Source organism: Heptranchias perlo, chromosome 5 (genome assembly GCF_035084215.1).
Source record: "Heptranchias perlo isolate sHepPer1 chromosome 5, sHepPer1.hap1, whole genome shotgun sequence".
Classification (NCBI taxonomy): Eukaryota; Metazoa; Chordata; class Chondrichthyes; order Hexanchiformes; family Hexanchidae; genus Heptranchias; species Heptranchias perlo.
In genome coordinates, this window is record NC_090329.1 from 119,471,349 (window position 1) to 119,484,164 (window position 12,816).

General features: G+C 41.7%; 1 long non-coding RNA gene across 2 annotated transcripts in view; it reads left to right on the plus strand.

The window, feature by feature from the left end:
* Positions 1-12,816, plus strand: part of LOC137322066 (uncharacterized) — a 67,050-nt gene that overhangs the window by 39,133 nt on the left and 15,101 nt on the right. Inside the window, exon 1 of one of the 2 annotated variants that reach the window (XR_010962952.1) lies at positions 7,515-7,688. The exons of the other annotated variant lie outside the window; for it this stretch is intronic. This is a non-coding gene — a long non-coding RNA (uncharacterized lncRNA). Of the gene's footprint in view, positions 1-7,514; positions 7,689-12,816 lie in introns of those variants that run through there. 2 annotated transcript variants of the gene reach the window in all.

Consider the following 12,816-nt stretch of genomic DNA (forward strand, 5'->3'; position numbering starts at 1 on the left):
TTTGAAATTGTACTTCCGATTCCCAAGTCTAAATCGTTGATGTAAATTGTGAACAACAGAGGTCCCAGCATCGATCCTTGTGGAACACCACTTCCCACCTTTTGCCAGTCTGAGTAGCTACCCTTAACCCCTACTTTCTGTTTTGTAGCCAGCTTGCTATCCATTCTGCTACCTGTCCCCTGACTCCACATGATCTGACCTTAGTCATGAGTCTACAATGCGGTACCTTATCAAAGGCCTTTTGAAAATCCAAATATATTACATCTACTGCATTACTCTTGTCTATTCTTTCTGTTGCTTAATGTGTGAAGCAAACAGAGAGTGGAATACAAACAGAAGGATGGAGAAAAGGAAATATAAAGAAACAGAGAGTGATAAATAAACAGTTACAGTTGTCCACGAGCAATGCTACATGAGATCAATTCATTATATAGTAAAATATATAAATGGGTATGTGACATCAGAGAGGCAACACCACAAAGGACAAATGAACAATAAAAACACAAATGCTGGAAACGCACAGCAGTCAATCAGCAGCTAAAATAGAAAGAGAGATAGGTTAGTATTTCAGCTGTGACTCTTTACCAGTTCACCAGAGGGGATATGCCCTAAACGTTAACCTTATTAACCTATCTTTCTCTTTCAGATGCTGATCAATTTTTTGTGCAATTTCTGCACCTTCTGTTTTTTCACAAAAGGATCTCTAATGCTGAAGGTAGAAAATTACAGGAACATAAAACATAAACTTGGACATAGAACATGCAGAGTACAGGGATATAATTTTCAGATAATAAAGCTTGCTAAAGGAGTTTGTACATATTCAAATATTTTACCATATTACTCAGAGGTAACCTTTTTGCAGAAATGTGCAACTCTTTCATAATAATGCATTGAGATTATTATAGCTTTAAGATCTTTTCCCTCTTAACAGCAACATTTTCTTTGGCAAAGCGTAGTTAATGTTATCAAGACAAGTGACTGCATTTTGCCCTTAAGAACAAAATTAGTCACTGCACAAACTAACGGAAACAAAAAATTGTGAAGGGAGATATTCTATGAATGAAGTGATACATAACTTATGTACGTGCAGTTTCGCATATCAACAATATTTTCACACTTAGTTTTCAGAGCGTGTATATAATAAGGGTTATTGTTTCAGCCCCCATCCACCATTCATCGAATTTAAATGGGACATGTATTTCTAAATAATCACTTCACTTAATCCTCAGCAGCCTTGAGGTTGTTTGGGATTAGATACCAGGTGATAAAAGAACTGCATCCATCCATGAACAACCATGTAGTAGGTCAATGCCAATGCCTTATGACGCTCTGTGCAAACTTTGTTTCACACAACAGCTGGCTGAACCTTCTTGAGATACTCCCCTCCTAGGAACATAATAGCTCTACGGATGAATTCTTTGAAAGATAAGGTCCAATAATAAGTTCTGACTTGTTTAATTCACTCTGAGCAGGTGAAGGATGGTGGTCCAATATGTTTGTCAGTTATTACGGAAATCCAAGTGTTTGTGGTTCATGGCCCCAGAAGTTTGACATTAGCCTTAGATCATTAGGATGGATGTGATATAAGTGCTATTTGATCTTCCCCAGTATTTATGTGGTACTTCCCAAATGGTGCGTAGGATTCATATTACAAGCAGAGTGAAAGCTAAGAGGGTAGAGTGCAGGATTTGCTTAGTTGGATAGGGGATTTTCACTCAGCGTTCTCAAATAATTAAACAGGAACCCTAGGTCACTCTTTAATCAGTAAGTAGACTATGAGCCCAAAATACTTCCTCCCTATGCCAAAAAATGTTCTCCTGAAGGTGCTCCGTTCATTCACCAAAGTAAATTTCAGCTGATTGACAGTAGGAAATATTAAAAGCCTTTTTTATCCCTTTGATATCTGGATTAAAAATCTTTTGTACGTTCACATTTCCTATCCAATTCCGACTACTATTTGCTGTTACGATTTTTTTCTTACGCTTTTATGTCAACATTTAACATGTAAACTGCTTACATAATCATTTACCATTGAAATCCTGACTGTAAACAGTTGCTGTAATGCTGCATAGTTGCCAATTCTACCAGTTAGCTCTTTGGAGTAATTTCCAATCTTATTCTTTTTCCCAACTCTGTCACCATCTAAACAAAAAGCAAAAAAAAAAATCTGCAGCTGCTGGATATCTGAAACAAAAACAATATGTGACGCTAATCACACTGGGACAGCAATCATTGCATTTAACTGAGGGGATGGCAGAAAACCCAGAGAATTTTCCTCTCTGAATTGCCGGCGTAAAATGTGCTGGGCAAAATGCAACTTGCACCACCTACGCGCCCGAGTGGAATTCCAAATCGTTAATGTCAGTATTCAATAATATGTTAGAGCTGACTGCATTAAAAATGATCATAGTTCTTGGAAACTCTGCACCTGCTGCAAAATGCCAGTTGAAAACCATCCCTGAGATACATAGCTGCAAAATCTTAATTAAGAGATTAAAGCCACAATCATCAGTATTCACATACATTTTATGGATTTAAAGCTACCTGCAATTTTTTTTTACAAACATTCTGAAAAATTACCATTAAAGGATCTGATAGGGTAGATAAAGAGAAACTATTTCCTCTGGTGTGATAGTCCAAAACAAGAGTACATAACAAAATTAGAGCTAGGCTGTTCAGGGGTGCTGTCAGGAAGCATTTCTTCACTCAAAGGGTAGTGGAAATCTGGAACTTTCTCCCCCAAACAGCTGTTGAGGCCGGTCGATTGAAAACTTCAAAACTGAGACTGATAGATTTTTTATTAGGTAAGGGTATTAGGGGATATGGAACCAAGGTGGGTAAATGGAATTAAGATACAGATCACCCATGATCTAATTGAATGGTGGAACTGGCTTGAGAGTCTGAGTGGCCTACATCTGTTCCTATATTGTGGAAAAACTGCAGAAAATTATATTTTACCTTTGGTGTCCCTTGAAGGTTAAGGGAAAAAAATATATACTTTGATTGGAGGAACAACAATACCAAAAACTTTGCATTTGCAACAAGTGCACCTAGTTACCTTTCAAATATTAGAGATATTTTATAAGTTACCTCTGATATTTGTATGACAGATAATTTCAAATCGAAGAAAGAACAGTGCAATATTTCTGAATGGCTTTTTAAGGTACTGTAGGGCCTTCAGCAATTGTGCTAGTTTAACCGTGTGGGTTAAATCAACTAACTCAGATCCAGCTCAGCAACCTTTCTGAACTTGTGCCCTGTATCATGTCATCAGCACTCACTGTTTTAATGGCTGATTGTAGAATATTGTCGACAGAGTCAAGGGAGCAAGTTACCTGAATTAGTGATTGGTCAATCAAGTGTGTGGTGCAGGGGAATCTAAAAGGGTGGAAACAAATAACAAAAAAGAAATCAAAATATTTTTTGAAAATCTTGAACATACACAGACTAATGATCAACAAAGACAAAGTACAGAGAGCCATTATCTACTTACAACAACAAACTCAAGGGCACGCTGTTATCTGAGTTCCAACATGCTAGGGTCTCTGTGAGCACTTAGATTCCCCTCAAGCCAAACAATCCTTGACATGGGAAAGGCTGGCCAAACAGCTAGGTTAATCATTGCCTAAATCACAACCATAGCAAAAGATAGTTTCATGGCTTAGAGGATAGAATTACATAGAATTTACAAAGCAGAAACAGCCCATTTAGCCCAACTGGTCTATGCCGGTGTTTATGCTCTACACGAGACTCCTCCCATCCTACTTCATCTCGCCCTATCAGCATAACTTTCTGTTCCTTTCTCCCTCATGTACTTATCTAACTTCCCCTTAAATAGCAACTATGCTATTCGCCTCAGCTACTCCATGTGGTAGAAAGTTCCACATTCTAACCACTCTCTGGATAAAGAAGTTTCTCATGAATTCCTTATTGGACTTATTAGTGACTATCTTTTACTTATGGCCCCTAATTTTGGACTCCCCCACAAGTGGAAATATCCTCTCCATATCTACCCTATCAAACCCCTTCATAATTTTAAAGATGTTGATTAGTTCACCCTTCAGCCTTCTCTTTTCCAGAAAAAAGAGCTCCAGCCTGTTCAATCTTTCCAGATAGTTAACCTCTCAGTTCTCGTACCATCCTTGTAAATATTTTTTGCACCTTCTTCAGTGCCTTATCTGCTATCAAAAAGATTTTTTCTGAGAGTACTGATAAATCTAAAGGTTCTGCCAATAGAAGAGGCTGTCCCAATAGGGAACAAGCCTATGTTCTGACCTTCAACGGCACCAACATTGCTAGGTACTCCATCATGAATATCCTAGGGGTCACCACTGACCAGAAACTTAACTGGGCCAACCATATTAACACTGGCTACAAGAGCCACAGCAACACTCAAGAACTCAACACCGTCCAGGAAAACGCAGTCCGCTTGATCTGAACACAGAAAGATTGTTAGTTTTAAGCATCTTAAATGTATACAGTGAAACCTGTACAAAGGGACGCCTCCAAAAAAGGAACACTCATTGACAGTCCCAAATAATTTACCATACATACGATGACCATTTTGAAAATAGGGACACCTGCAAATAAAGGACACCTGATGCAAGTCCCTTAGGTGTCCCTAATGTACAGGTCTCACTATACTTTATATATCTTTAAAAAAAACAAATCAATCCCCCATAACACTTTATGTTTGTGTAACTTTATCTGGCATTGACCCAACCTTTGAACCAATGTACAATAATTTCCCCAGTATTATAAAGTTCAGCATTAGCAATAATGTTTCCTTAATTCCTTAAGAACACTCTTGGATGATTTTAAAATCCTATGTATTTTGGTGAGATCATAAATTTTGCTAACACTGCCTTCTATCAGCTTGGCTCAATTGGTAGCACTCTTATTTTTCAAGACAGAGGTCATGGATTCAGGCCTTACCATGGTTATGAGTACGTAACCTTGGCTGATATTTTAGTGCAGTACTGAAGGAGTGCTGCATTGTTGGAGGTGTGATATTTCTGATGAGATATTAAAAGCAAAGCCTCTCTGCCTACTCTGGCGAGCGGAAAAGATCTCATAGGACTATTTGAAACAGAGCAGGGAGTTCTCCTGGTGTCATAGCCAACCTTCCTCCCTCAACCAACATCACCATAACAAAAAACAGATTATCTGATTATTCATGCTGTTTGTGGGACCTTGCTGTGTGTAGATTGGCTGCTGCATTTACCTACATAACAGCAATGATTTACTCTAAAAGTAATCCATTGATAAAATGTTACATAAATGCAAGTTACCTTTCTATTGTGTAGTGGAACATGAATCACTGTATAGAAATGATTATTGTGCTCGCCAAAGCACAGATTATACCTAGCAGTTTACATTTGTCCTGGGAGAGAAGAAATTGCTGGATGTTGACTTAAAAAGGTGCAATGAAAGCAGTTACACAATAAAAATTAAGTCAGTATAATATAGACCTTGTTGTAATGCTGCATTATGATGCCAACAATATGTTACAAAGCAGACACCTTATTAATAGGATGCATTTCTGTGGATTATCTGTTTGCGAGGAGAGTTTAAAAATGTTGTACGAGAGGTATGTGATGTATCAAAGGATATTATAAAACGGTGTTTGATAGTAATTCTCAGGGAGCCTTAAACAATGTGTGTTATACATACAAATAGAATCATCAACAACAAGAGCTTGCAGTTATATAGTGTCTTTAATGTAGAAGAGTGTCCTAGGGCGCTTCACAGAGATGTAATCAAAAAAGTGGACACCAAACCAAAAAAGGAGATATTAGGTGGGCTTAGGGTTCCCAACTTTCCCAGAATGACCGGGAGTTTGCCGGAATCGGGGGTTCCTGTCCCGAGCACTGGGAAATGAGCGATTTAAATTTCCCACGGCAGTACACCCATATGTTTCCTCTCCCCGAGTCTCCATTCCCCAGTCTCTCATTCCCCTAATTCCCATTCCCCAGTCTCCCTTCCCCTAGCCCCCATTCCCCAGTCTCTCTCTCCCCTCTCCCCGATTCCCCAGTCTCTCTCCACCCAGCCCCATGTGAGGTATTGTAAATAATAACTAACTATTAGCCTGGCATCAGGAGTCAAAATGAGGTTAAACCGCATTAATTTTAAACAGAATCATTTTCCACCTTTTCCACAGAGTTCGTCACCAGCTACTGCTCAGAGCCATCACCAGAAAGCCGCAAGCAGCCGAGGGGGAGTCAGGAATCGGGGACCCTAAAATCACAGCGGTGGGGGGGGGGGGGGGGGAGGTCCTGAAATCACAGGTGGAGGGGGTGCCTGAAATTGCAGGGAGGGGAATGCCTTGAAATCACAGGGGAGGCCATGAAATCGCAGGGGCCGTGAGCCTAAATTCGAAGGGAGCTTGAGTTGGGGGGAGGGTGAGATGAGGAATGGGGGCTAGGGGGGAGAGGGACTGGGGAATGGGGGTTAGGGGGAGAGGGACTGGGGAATGGGGGCTGGGGGGAGAGAGACTGGGGAATCGGGGCTCGGGGAGAGGGAGACTGGGGAATGGGGGTTAGGGGGGAGGGAGACTGGGGAATGGGGATTAGGGGAGAGAGAGACTGGGGAATGGAGGCTCGGGGAGAGGAAACATAGACAATAGGAGCAGGAGAAGGCCATTTGGCCCTTTGAGCCTTCTCCACATTCAATATGATCATGGCTGATCCTCTATCTCAATACCATATTCCCGCTCTCTCCCCAAACCTCTTGATGCCTTTTGTGTCTAGAAATCTATCTAGCTCCTTCTTAAATATATTCAGTGACTTGGCCTCCACAGCCTTCTGTGGTAGAGAATTCCACAGGTTCACCACCCCCTGAGTGAAGAAATTTCTTCTCATCTCAGTCCTAAATGTCCTACCCCGTATCCTGAGACTGTGACCCCTTGTTCTGGACCTGCCAGCCAGGGGAAACATCCTCCCTGCATCCAGTCTGTCTAGCCCTGTCAGAATTTTATATGTTTCAATCAGATGCCCTCTCATTCTTCTAAATTCTAGTGAATACAGGCCTAGTTGACCCAATCTCTCTTCATACAACAGTCCTGCCATCCCAGGAATCAGTCTGGTGAACCTTCGCTGCACTCCCTCTATGGGAAGTATATCCTTTCTTAGGCAAGAAGACCAAAACTACACACAATACCCCAGTGGTCTCACCAAGTCCCTGTATAACTGAGTAAGACATCCTTGCTCCTGTACTCAAATGCTCTTGCAATGAAGGCCATTTGCCTTCCTAACTGCTTGCTGCACCTGCATGTTTGCTTTCAGTGACTGGTGTACCAAGGACACTCAGCTCCCTTTGTACATCAACAATTCCCAATCTATCACCATTTTAATAATACTCTGCCTTTCTGTTTTTCCTTCCGAAGTGGACAACTGGGGAATGGGGGGCTTGGGAATGGAAGAATGGGGAATAGGAACTCGGGAGAGGGAGACTTGGGAATGGGGGTTTGGGGGAGAGGGAGACTGGGGAATAGAGGCTCGGGGGAGAGATGGAGTCTGGGGCTCAGGGGGAGAGATGGAGAGAATGGTTTCCCCTTTTCCTTGCCCTCGGTTTCCTCTCTTCACCTGCTCACGGGTGGCCTCCTGGTTCTTGGAACTTCTCACCCAACAACTGCTGGCACGAAACCACAAATAAAGATTCTCAATTACAGAGGACCCAACCTTTATAAGGTAAATTCAATAAGATTTGTAGAAGTCATGATCAGATGTCATGTGATACAATGTCTTGTGAGCTGACATCACATTATCCAACATCACATGGTCAGAACATCATGTGATCAATCCTCCAGGAATGCCTCCAACAAAAATTGGCAACCCTAGAGTGGGTGACCAAAAGCTTGGTCAAAGAAGTGGGTTTTAAAAAGGGGCTTAAAGGACGAGAAGGTGGTGGAGAGGCGGAAGGAATTGCAGACATGGGGTCTAGGTGGCTGATGGCACGGCTGCCAATGGTGGGGTGAAGGGAAGAGGGGATGCATAAATATAGTACTCTTCGCTTTATACTCACTGGTCCTAGCAATGCAATGCAACCTAAAACCCTATTTGAAAGGAAAGGACTTGCATTTATATTTATATTTATTTGATGCCCTTTAGCTATCTGACACTTGTTCACCTTAACTGTTACCCCCCAGTCTCTTTTTTGATCTGTTCCCTTTAACTTTAACTTTATTTTAATTCATTCTTGGGATATGGGAGTCATTAGCAAGGCCAGCATTTATTGTCCATCCGTAGTTTCTCTAGTGAAGGTGGTGGTGAGCCTTCTTCTTGAACTGCTGCAGTCCATCTGGTGAAGATGTACCCACAATGCTGTTAAGTAGGGAGTTCTAAGATTTTGACCCAGCGATGATGAAGGAACGGCGATATATATTCAAGTCAGGATGGTGTGTGATTTTGAGGGGAACATACAGGTAGTGGTCATCCCAAGCACCTGCTGCCCTTGTCCTTCTAGGTGGTGAAGGTCGTGGGTTTGAAAGTTGAAGTCGAAGAAGCTTTGGCGAGTTGCTGCAGTAAATACTCCGGATGGTAGACACTACAGCCAAGATGCGCCAGTGGTGGAGGGAATGGGTGTTTAAAGTGGTAGATGGGCTGCTGATCAAGGGGACTGCTTTGTCCTGGATGTTGTGGAGCTTCTCGAGTGTTGTCGCAGCTGCACCCATCGAGGCTAGCAGAGAATATTCCATTATCCTGCAGCGAGTGACTCACCTCCTGACTCCCCAAAGCCTTTCCACCATCTATCTATAGATAGTACTGTTGACAACTCCTTCCATCACTTTGCTAATGATTAAGAGTAGGCTAATAGGATGGTAATTGGCCATTGCATTGTATTAACATGTCTGGAGTGCCCTAACCACAGGTATTTAACACCGCACTTGTCTGCATTAAATGGCATCTGCCACATATGGGCCCATTCAGCTAACTTATCTAAATCAGCCTTCAACTTACGAATTTCATCTGAATTACTAACCTCAGACACATTTTTGTGTCATCAGGGAAATTAAGAATGGTTCTATTAATGCCCTAATCCAAATTATTAATGAAAATGTTGAACTGCATTGTTCCAATATGAAGCCTTCTGGAGCTCTACTCATTACTAGACCCCATTCAGATCCACTCCAATTAGTAACAGCCCTCAGCATGTGAGATTTCACCCAGAAATGTATCTAACATACGATCTGTTATGTAATCCAATATGGTCTAATTTTTTAGATTAAAAAATTTGGTCTACCAGGGGGCCGTACAAATAATCTGTAGCATTATCGTTTAGCTTTTTATTAGTTCTCAAACCATAGGAGTGATATTAAAAAAAAGCAACCTTTTGTCCAGGACTCCTATGGGTCTGACCTAGTGATAATCAGAATCATCTGTTTTCTTAATGGAAAACACAATGAAGAAATACTTTTGTGAAGCCTGCATCCTAAAGGGATTACAAACTACCTCCCTGTGAAGTCACCAGCAGTGATAGGCAAACCCTCATCTAAAGCTGCATTTATGATTAATGCAAGGTCAGGAAGCAGATCTGCAGGCACTATATGAAAGGTTGTGAAAAATAGAGCAGGATTTCTGGTCTGCATAGCCAACCCACAGTCAGGAGGCAGACACACAAGCAGTGGAGCTTGCTATGATCAATGATGCAGATTGAGTGTTGGTAGTCTGTAAATCATTGATTGAATCCCTTACAGCAAAGGGATTTAGGTGTTCATGTACACAAATCACTAAAAGAGTGCACAGGCACAAATAATAAATCAAAAAGGCTAATAGAATGTTGGCCTTTATCTCAAGATTGGAATTCAAAATTGAGGAAGTGATGCTTCAGTTATACAGGGCCTTGGTTAGACCCCATCTGGAGGACTGCGTTCAGTTTTTGGCATCGAACCTCAGGAAAGATATATTGGTCTAGTAAGGGATTCAACACAGATTCACCAGAATGATATCAGGGCTTAAAGGGTTAAATTACGAGGACATGTTGCATGAACTTAGCTTCTATTCCCTTGAGTTTAGAAGGTTGAAGGATAATCTAATCGAGGTATTTAAAATGATGAAGGGTAGATACAGAGAAATTATTTCTTCTGGTGGGGGAATCCAGAACAAGGGGGGAAAATCTTAAAATTAAGGCTAGGGCATTCAGGAATAAAATTAGGAAGCACCTTTTCACACGAAAGGTAGTGGAAATCTGGAACTCACTCCAGTCAGTGCAGTCTGATTCAGCCTGAAGCAGTGGTTGGGGAGGGGGATGGAATCAATGGTGGGGGCTGATGGCTTCCGTCTTCTCAATGTTTAACTGGAAGAAATTGTGGCTCATCCAATACTGGATATTGGACAAGCGCGCTGACAACATAGAAGCAGCGGAGGAATCAAGAAAAGTGATGGAGACGTAGACCTGGGTATCATCAGCGTACATAAGGGAGCTGATAATGTTGCCAAAGGGGCAGCATGTAGATAATAAATTAGAGTGTCAAGGTCAGAACCTTGGGGGTCTCCAGTGGAGACATGAAGAGAAGCCATTGCTAAAGACTCTCTGGCTATGATTGGATAGGTAAGAGTGGAACCAAGCAAGGGCAAACCCATTGAGGTGGAAATGGAGGAAAGGCATTAGAGGGGGATGGTGTAGCCTACCATGTCAAAAGCTGCAGAGAAGTCAAGGAGAGATAATACACTATGGTCACAGTCACAGAGGATGCCATTTGTGACTTTGTTTAGGACTGTTTCAGCGCTGTGGTAGGGACAGAAACCTGATTGGAGAGATTCAAATATGGAGTTGCAGGAAGAAGTTAAATATGAAGATGAGAATTTTAAATTGAGGCATTGGAGATGGGGAGTTCATATAGGTGAGTGACGACTTGGGTGTTGGTGAGCGGGACCTAATGAGGGACAGGATACATGCAGCAGAGTTTTGGACAAGTCAGAATTTATAATGGGTGGAAGATGGGAGATAAGCAAAGAGCGTGTTGGAGTAGCTGAATCTGCAGGTATCATAGTAGGTACAGCACAGGAAGAGGCTATTTGTCCCATTGTACCTGTGCCGGCTCTTTGAAAGAGCTATCCAATTAGTCCCACTCCCCTGCTCTTTTCCCATAGCCCTGTAACTGTTTTCCCTTCAAGTATTTATCCAATTCCCTTTTGAAAGTTACTATTGAATTTCCTTCCACCACTCTTTCAGGCAGTGCATTCCAGATCATTACAACTCGCTGCGTAAAAAAATGTTTCCTCATGTCGCCTCTGGCTCTTTCGCCGATCACCTTAAATCTGTGTCCTCTGGTTACCAACCTTTCTCCTTGTTTACTCTGTCAAAATCATTCATGAATTTGAACACCTCTATCAAATCTCCCCTTAAACCTCTCTGTTCTAAGGAGAACAACCCCAGCTTCTCCAATCTCTACACATAACTGAAGTCCCTCATCCCTGGTACCATTCTAATAAACCTCTTCTGCACCCTCTCTAAGGCCTTAACACCCTTCCTAAAGTGTGGTGCCCAGAATTGAACACAATACTCCAGCTGAGGCCTAACTAGTGTTTTATAAAGATTTAGCATAACTTCCTTGCTTTTGTACTCTACGCCTCTATTAATAAAGCCCAGGATCCCAAATCTTTTTTAACAGCCTTCTCAACTTGCCCTGTCACCTTCAAAGATTTGTGTATGTGCACCCCCAAGTCTCTCTGATCCTGCACCCCCTTTAAAATTGTACCATTTAGTTTATATTGCCTCTCCTCATTCTTCCTACCAAATGCATTATTTCACACTTCTCTGCATTAAATTTCTTTTGCCATGTGTCTGCCCATTTCACCAGTCTGTCTATGTCTTCATGAAGTCTGTTATTATCCTCCACATTGTTTACTACATTTCTGAGTTTTGTGACATCTGCAAAATTTGAAATTATACCCAAGTCCAGGCCATTAATATATATCAAAAAGAGCAGTGGTCCTAATACTGACCCCTGGGGAACACCACTGTATACTTCCCTCCGGTCTGAAAAACAACCATTCACCACTACTCTATGCTTTCTGTCCCCTAGCCAATTTTGTATCCACACTCCCACTGTCCCTTTAATCCCATGGGCTTTAATTTTGCTGACAAGTCTATTATGTGGTACTTTATCAAATGCATTTTGAAAGTCCATATAGACAACATCTACCATACTACCCTCAACAACCCTCACCGTTGCTTCATCAAAGAACTCAATCAAGTTAGTCAAACACGATTTTCCTTTCACAAATCCGTGCTGACTTTCATTTATTAGCCCATACTTTTCCCAAGTGCCAATTTATTTTGTCCCAGATTATTGTCTCTAAAACTTTCCCCACCACTAATGTTAGGCTGACTGGCCTGTAATTGCGGGTTTATCCTTCTTCCCTTTTTTTAACAGGAGTGTAGCATGTGCAATCCTCCAGTCCTCCGGCACTATCCCCATATCTAAGGAGAATTGGAAGATTGTGGCCAGAGTCTCCGCAATTTCCACCCTTACTACCCTCAGTAACCTAGGATGCATCCCATCATGACCAGGTGAATTTTCTACTTTGAGTACTGCCAATCTTTTAAGTACCTCCTCTTTATCTATTTCTACCCTATCCAATATCATTACTACCTCCTTCTTCACTGCTACAATGGCAGCATCCTCTTCTCTCGTGAAGACGATGCAAAGTATTCACTTAGTGCTTCAGCCATGCCCTCTTCCTTTTTTGTCCCTAATCGGTCCCACGCTTCCTTTGACTACCCTTTTACTATTTATTTGCTTTTAAAAGACTTTTGGGTTCACTTTTATGTTAGTCGCTAATCCAGTCTCATACTCTCTTTTTGCCCCTCTTG